The sequence below is a fragment of the Henckelia pumila genome, chromosome 4 (genome assembly GCF_033568475.1).
Source record: "Henckelia pumila isolate YLH828 chromosome 4, ASM3356847v2, whole genome shotgun sequence".
NCBI classification, from domain to species: Eukaryota; Viridiplantae; Streptophyta; class Magnoliopsida; order Lamiales; family Gesneriaceae; genus Henckelia; species Henckelia pumila.
Window position 1 is genome coordinate 130,141,148 of NC_133123.1, and position 8,139 is coordinate 130,149,286.

Sequence of the window (8,139 nt, forward strand, 5' to 3'; positions counted from 1 at the left end):
TAGCACAACAAAATCCGTCGAAAAACTAAATTTATCTATTTTTACCAAAACATCTTCATTGATTCCAAGCAGATATATGATAGATCTATCAGCTAGCTGCAATGCGATCATTGTGGGCTTCACCTCGCCAAGTCCTAAGCTCCTGAAAATAGACAAAGGCATCAGATTAATGCTAGCTCCTAGATTGCAAAGTGTATTATTAAAATAAGAAGAACCAATAGTGCAAGGAATTGTAAAACTCTCTGGATCCTTCAGCTTTTGTGGCATCTTCTTTTGGAGCATATCACTACATTCTTCAGTTAAGCTCACCACCTCATTCTCTTGCAGCCTCATTTTCTTGGACATCACCTCTTTAATAAACTTCGCATAATTCGGCATTTGTGCCAAAGCATCAGCAAAAGGGATGTTGATATGTATCTTCTTGAAAATCTCCAAGAATTTTGAGAACTGTTTGTCTACTGCCTTCTTCTTGAACCTTTGGGGGTATGGAAGAGGAGGTTTGTACATCGATTTCTGCTCAGGTTCAGACTCTTTCTCCTCGACCTTCTTCTTGTCAACTGCAAATTTTTCAGACGTCTTACTTTCAGATTTGCCCTCTTCATTATCCACTTGCTTCCCACTCCTCAACTTGATAGCATTACACTGCTCCTTGGGATTCACCTCAGTATTACTTGGGAATTGGCCTCTGTTATTATCTTTCAGTACGTTCGTCAACTGCCAAATGCTAGTCTCCATGGATTGCAATACAGCACCCATGTTGGCCACATGCGTCTCTAAGCTGTCAAGGCGATTCTCAATCCTTGTCATCCGCTTGCTCGATTCCTGCACAAAAGCATTAACAACATCCTCCAAAAGAGGCTTACCCTCACCCTTATTTTTATTGTATCCCGGAGGAGGATTCAACACATTATTATAGTTAGCATAAGAAAAATTTTCATGATTACGCAGACTAGGGTGATATTGATTGGGTACAGGATTACCTCGATAGTTGTTGTAATTTCTGTTGTTCACATATTGAGCTTGCTCCACACTCTCAAATTCATCAGCAGAATTTACGGCAGTCACCAGCGATGCTGTCTTAATAGAAACTTGATTGCCTTTGGTCGGTGCAGCCAACTGTGTAGAAATAGTAGCCATCTGAGCAGTCAAAGCAGTGAATGCGTCAACCTCATGAATTCCAGCAGGTTTCCTTATTACAGATCTCTCACTCGGCCACTGATAACTGTTAACAGTCATTTGCTCAAGCATCTCATAAGCCTGTTCATGAAATTTAGAAAATATTGAACCTCCAGCTGCAGCATCCACAAAAATCCTCGTTGGGCCATTCAAACCATTGTAGAATAACTCAATCTGTTCCCAATCCGAAAAATTATGATTTGGACACTTCCAAATCAACTCCTTGTACCGCTCCCAAGCTTCATAAAGCTGCTCATAATCTTGTTGTTTGAAAGTTTTGATCTCAATTTTTAGTTGGGCAAACTTGGCAGGAGGGAAGTACTTAGCCAGAAATTTAGATGTCATGTCTTCCCATGTAGTGATGCTCCCTAGAGGTAATGACTGCAACCAACTGCGAGCATTGTCCCTAAGAGAGAACGGGAACAATCGTAGTCTAATGGTGTCCTCAGTAACAGCATGAATCTTCACTGTGTCAACGATCTCCAAAAAAGTACGCAGGTGCAAATTTGGATCTTCAGTAGCTGCACCCTTAAACTGATTCTGCTGCACCATATTAATCAGAGCTGGCTTCAACTCAAAATTATTCGGTGTGATGTTCTGCCGAGCTATCCCAGAATAATGAGTATTGATCACCGGTCGAAAGTGATCTCTGATCGGCACCGGAGCATTATTGACAGCTCTTTCCCTTTCTTCAACCATTTGTTGCAACTCTTCTCTTCTAGCTTTTCTCAAAGCTTTAGCAGTTTTCTCGATTTCCGGATCAAAGAGCAGTGAGTCGTAACTTTGGCTTTTTCGCATAAACTGAATAGACAAGGAAAATTTTAAAATTAGAACCAACAAAATAAAATAAAATGCTCTAAATCAAAATTAATACTAATTAGCACAATTTAATATAAATCAAATAAAATTCACTCTCCGGCAACGGCGCCAAAAACTTGTCGCGTGTTTTTCATTCGCAAGCGCACGATGTCAAGTTATAATATAGGAATTAAGTCCAAGTCGATCCACGGAGAATGAATAAATGATATTATATCAAATATTTGTAACTAATAAAATCCTAATCCTATGTAGAGCTACGAAATTGATTTGATTTTAATATAAAACTAAAATTTGCAAGAAACAAAACTAAATAACCACGAGTTCACAAAATGAAAATTCAATAAGTGATGAGTGCTAGAGGTTCGACTTCACTTGACTGTCCACCACAATTTATTTCTAATTATTGTTTAATTATCAATTTTTCTAGTTTATTAGCCAAGAATCCCTATTATTTTCTACTACCTATCTTAAGTGTCAAGCAGAAATTTGTATTCAATAGCAAACTCAATATGTCTACCTAAGTTTAACTATTAATTCGGTAAATAGCATGGGAATCCTTCTAATGGCTTCTATGGAGTTATATGCCTCTCGAACAATATAAACACCAAAGATGTATTTTCCTATGTCGTATTCAAAATCTCCTCTCTCGATTGATAGATTCTAAATCAATTATCATTCAATCTATGGCCATTAAATTGAAAGCATTAAAATTAGGAAAACACAAATAAACTGTGCGAAGAATTCAAATATATAAATCAAAATATCTCAATCATGGTTTCTAGTCAAGATCCTTCTACCTCTAGACTAAGAAATTAATTCATAACAAATTCAAAGATCAAATAAAACTTGTTCTTCAAATAATCCATCAAACTATAAAAATAGAGATTAAAGGAAAACTAGAACGAAGTAAAATTAAGCTTTTCCGTAGCCGGATGCCGCCGTCTTCCGTCTTCGTATCAAATTCTCGAGCTTTTGTGCACTTCAAAACTCTCAATAGCCGTCTATATGCTCTGAAAACTATCTAAACCCTCGTATCCTCCAGAATAAGTCATAAAATCCCTTTTAAAACTCGATTAAAGACTTTCCATATTTTTGGAGACTGCGCAGTACTGGAGCGCTAATTATTCGGCGCTGGGGCGCTCAAGTTTTGTATTTTATTTTTCAATGACGAACATCTTGCGCTGGAGCGCTAAAAAAAAGGCGCTGGGGCGCGCTGGACATTAATTTACGGGAGCTGGAGCACTAGGAATATGGCGCTGAGGCGCTACTAGTTCTTTAATTTCACCATCTGCGCAGAATTTTTGTAAAAATCATAACTCTAGTTCTAGCCGTTGGATCGAGCTGAAATTTTGACAGAAACTTTAAAACATCCTAAAATTCAATTTTAACGGTGAAGATTGGATTTATGTCTGTAACATTCCCAGTAATTTTCTGAAATTTGCTGTCCCGTAATTCGGCTTTCCGCTTCTTCTTGCTACTTTTTTTCAAATCCTTGCAACTCACAAAAAACAACAACAAATACGCATAATATCCACTCGATACATCACAAAATCCAAGTCAAATCATATATAAATTAAGTGCATAAAATGCATTTATCAACTGGCTACTCCAAGCTCCTGGTGCTCAACCCTGCACCTACACCTGCCCCGTCAAATAGGGTGTCCAGATACACATAAATTATTGGACGTGAGCTCTAAGCTCAATACGAAAGCACGGATAAACATACAAATATGATGAATGCAAATGACATGGTATCCATATCAGCGATAATTGTATACAACTGCTCAGACTGGCGCCTGGAACATGAGCTTGTCACATCGGGGTCGTTAACCACTGTGCGCGACCACTCACTCCCGAATCTCGAACGCGGACCACAGAGTACTCTAGATACCAGTACCTAAGGGTAATCGACATCAAAACGTCCAAACATGGCTGAGCAACCCTAACCAGCTCATCTCAAAAGATGTACAGGCACAAGATGATATGCACATGACACGTAACAATAATAACATGCAAACACATAAATGCAACATATAAGCATGCATATTCGCTGACAATCTCAGTCAATACTTATGTACCTTACTACATGCAGTACTAGCAGTCACACTCTAGGTTCCAAGCCTATCATCAACTCTACAATGCAAATGCACATTCATCATTCATTAAGCAATAAAAGCCTTAACTAAGCTATTGCATACTCCTAAATTATTTAAGGAGATCATAGCTATACATGCGTCTGTCGTCAGCTCACTGATGGCCACTAACCCGGAACTAAGGGCACACCCCTGCTGTAGCTCCACAGCCTTGAGCACGGCTCTGCTACATGAGCACTGCTCTACAACTAGGTCAGACACTGTCTGACTATACTAAAATATATTTTTTACTCCAACTCTAAAATAAGAGTACCCAAAGCCCTAAAATAGAGCAACGTGGGCGAATGAGAGAAAACTGGTGCGGTTGTGAAATGAGCCCTTCGGCCTCATTTTATAGACGAGGGTTCGGACCGTCCGAACTCTGCATGCGTGACAAGTGTCACCTGAAAGAACTTCGGACCGTCCGATTGGGACTTCGCATCGTCCGATCTCGATATTACGTCATCCATGACATCACTCCTTCGGACACCTGGCCGGACCACTGTTCGAACCTCCGATCATGGACTTCGGATCGTACGAACTCAACTTCCAGCCAATCAAATAATTTCCTTATCTTATCTTATCTGAGGAAGATCGGATCGTCCGATCCTAGTTCGGAGCATCCGAAATCCGCCCATCCGAACTGCAACAGGCCCTCCGAACTCAGCTACTTCGGACCATCCGATCCTAGGTTCGGAGCCTCCGATCCTGCCTAAGTCTCGGAACCTTCCCGGCTAATTTCAAGTGTTCCGAATCCATTTCTGGGCTCCGTTAATCCATTTGGAATTTTTTTAATCATTTTTTACTTAATCTAAACATGATCGTATGATTAATTACTCATTAATCGTTAATTCTGGATACGGGCTACTACATGCCCTAAGTATTATGCATGATGAATATGTATGTTAAGATTATGTATAATATGTTTATGTTATGATAATGAAATAGAAATGTTAAGAACAAGCATATATATATAATATATATTATGTATATTGCATGTATTTTATGTTGCAGGGATTTTAGCATGTTGTTATTATGAGATAGAACATGTTAAGCATCTAGGCTCACTAGACTTAAATGGTGCAGGTGAGCAAGCAGATGGACTAGAGTATATTGTTTCGACTAGCGGTGAAGACGTATGAGCCTCTCTGCAGCTGGCTAGCCCGTGACCTATGCTCGAGTTTATGTTTTGAGTGGATTTGAATATTAATACAATTTCCGCACAAGTTTATTTATTTATTTATGAGTTTATGAATTTTATGTGGAGGATTTTAAGGGGTTTTGATTTGGATGTTTTATGCAAGAATTTATATTTATATTAAAAATATTTAATTGCATGCAATATTATATAAATTTTTAAGCAGAATATTTTATGGAAAATAAATTTTTAGTTTAAATATATTTAAGTAAAATTATCATTTTTACACTTCATACGTATATAAATAATGTATATAAAAAAAATTTAGTAGTATTAATAGTAGTCGTTTCACATCTGCTCCTCTTTAATTTTAAAATCTCTGACTTTTTGTGCGTATGCTCTCTAACTAAGCGCATCTTCTATGATGAAAGTTTATTTGTTAGTGTCAAAAATTTACAACATCTAGTCTGTGATCAAAACTTGGAAAATTGGAATCTTAAAACATGAATATATCATATCTTCCAAAATAAGTCTAAAACCATAAACACAAGATTATATTACATCATTTTCCAAAATACGAGTATCCGACCATTTAAACAAACTAGACACATCTAAGCAAGCTAAACACATGGAACCCATCTAAAACTCGGATTACCACTTCTAACTCTATCCATCGTTCTCACTGCCCTCTATTGCTTGACGTTGATTCACCTGTTACCATGCATACATACAAATATAAGGCAACAACCGGATAACTCCGGTGAGAATAATATTCTCAGTATAAGCAACATAACATGCAATATAACATAAATCATGAATGCAATGCATGTTTAACGAAAAGGGCTATCAAATTCTGATTTTAGAATGGAAGCTTAGCTCTTGGGATCCCGGGGAAGAAGATCTCACAACATATCCACCAACTCACCCATTCGAGGTGGCGTCGAACATCTCAATCCCCAGAATTTGGCGCAAATATAAAGAGTTATCTAGCTCTAGGAGTACATCTACATCTCATGCCACTCCATATAGCTCTCCAAACGTCTATCTCAACCTAAGTCTCAAAATCCGAAGGCACACGGACCTTGACCAGGAGGGCCTTCCAGGGTCCGTGTCCTGCAATATTTTTCTGCGAAAATGAAATAAACTTTTCTCCAAACTCATTCAAAACTCATCCTTCAATTACACACTTAAAAGCTTGGTTGAACACTTCAAAAACATCAAATTTTACAAAGAGTTGGATCAAAAGAAATAATACAACTTGAACAACTTTGCTTCAAAACAAATCAATCTAAAAATACCTCAACGCTCACTCAACTCTTTCAAAATCTAAAATCTCATACTTTTCATGTTACAAAACTTGAATAAACTTTCATCAAAACTTCAAGAACACAATATCAAACCTTCAAAAGATTAAATTTCTCAAACCATAATTCAAGACTTGCAAAAACGATCCACGTTTCACGATTACAACAATTCATAACTTCATACTCATAATTTCATGCTTCTTCAAAATCATAAAACCATTAAAACATGCACATCAAAATACATTTTCATATCAAAATAATTATACTCTTGAATGGGTTTCAAAACTTTAAAATTTTCTTGAAAACTTGCACTTGCCTTTGCTCTACAAAGAACCGAATCAACTTGGACTTGTAGAAAATATAGCCTTACTCAAATAAAACTGAGACATGCTCAAAAGGCAGCCGAAAGAAGATGAAATCCAGGAATTGGTTCAGCTGTTCCTAAGCTCAAAATAAAACTTATATGGTGAGAAGGCACCAAGAATCAAAGGTAAAATCTAAGAAAAAATGGAATAGAAAATCTGTGCAGAAACATCTTATAAGAAAGTTTCGAACTAGACTGAAATTACCATAAAAACAGTGATTCATGATTCAAATCGAATCTACAGACGTAAGAAAGAAAACCCATCAAACGGATCGAAGTTTGGACTCCGAACGAAGGAAATATGATCAAAATACAACATCTGTTTAATTAGAGACGAGATGGAGAAATGGATATTGGGAAGAGGAGAGGGAGAGGCAGCTAGGGTGAGAATAAATTCTTGAGAAATAATAGTTACACGCTCAAATAATTTGTATATAATGGCTTTGAAGTCGGCTCGTTAGTTGCAACCACAAAATTTTAAATCATTAAAACATTACCTAAAGACATTTAATTAAAAATAACCTTTAAATCATAAATAAATAAAATAAAATCATTTAAATTTCATTTAAAATCCTATCAATACTCGTGACTGGATTTATGGATTTTTCGGGCATTACATAAACACACTAAAAACACCCGTGTTGGTAACGTGGGGCATTCGTTGATTCTGAGGCATCACAAGTGGTATCAGAGCCTGATCTCTAGTAATACGGTGTGGTTCGGGACAAACCAAGCGAAGGCTGGTGGGCATGTGACACCCGAAGCCAAACTTCCTAATAGGGTACATGGTTCGCAATATGGATAGTTAATACCTGAAAGATGAAAACTCATCAATGAATGGGCGACATGTGACATGAATGAATTGATCTCACACCAGAACAGGAGTTACAAAAGATTTGTTGGGTACTACTCGTATCAAAAGGTGAATCTTTTTTTTTCGAAGTTCATCGCATAAGATCTTCAAAGTTAAGCGTACTTGTCTTGGATAAATTATGGGATGATGACCTCCTAGAAAGTTTCTCGGTGATCCACTGTGAAGGTTATATCAGGAGTGCATGTGAGTGAGGATATAAACACGTTAAAAGGATCCGTGTAGGTACCGTGTGGACATCCATTGAATTTGGGGCATCACAAATAATTTTGAAAACATAAAAAAATACAATAAAATGTGTTTTGGTCAAGTTGTGAAAAATTATGTTGATTAGA

The 8,139-nt window shown here is 37.2% G+C and overlaps 1 non-coding gene across 1 annotated transcript; it reads left to right on the forward strand.

The window, feature by feature from the left end:
- Positions 1-1,366: 1,366 nt before the first annotated feature.
- LOC140870089 (small nucleolar RNA R71) lies at positions 1,367-1,473 on the forward strand. Its single transcript, XR_012147070.1, has one exon. It is a non-coding gene; the product is annotated as a small nucleolar RNA R71 (small nucleolar RNA).
- Positions 1,474-8,139: the final 6,666 nt, after the last annotated feature.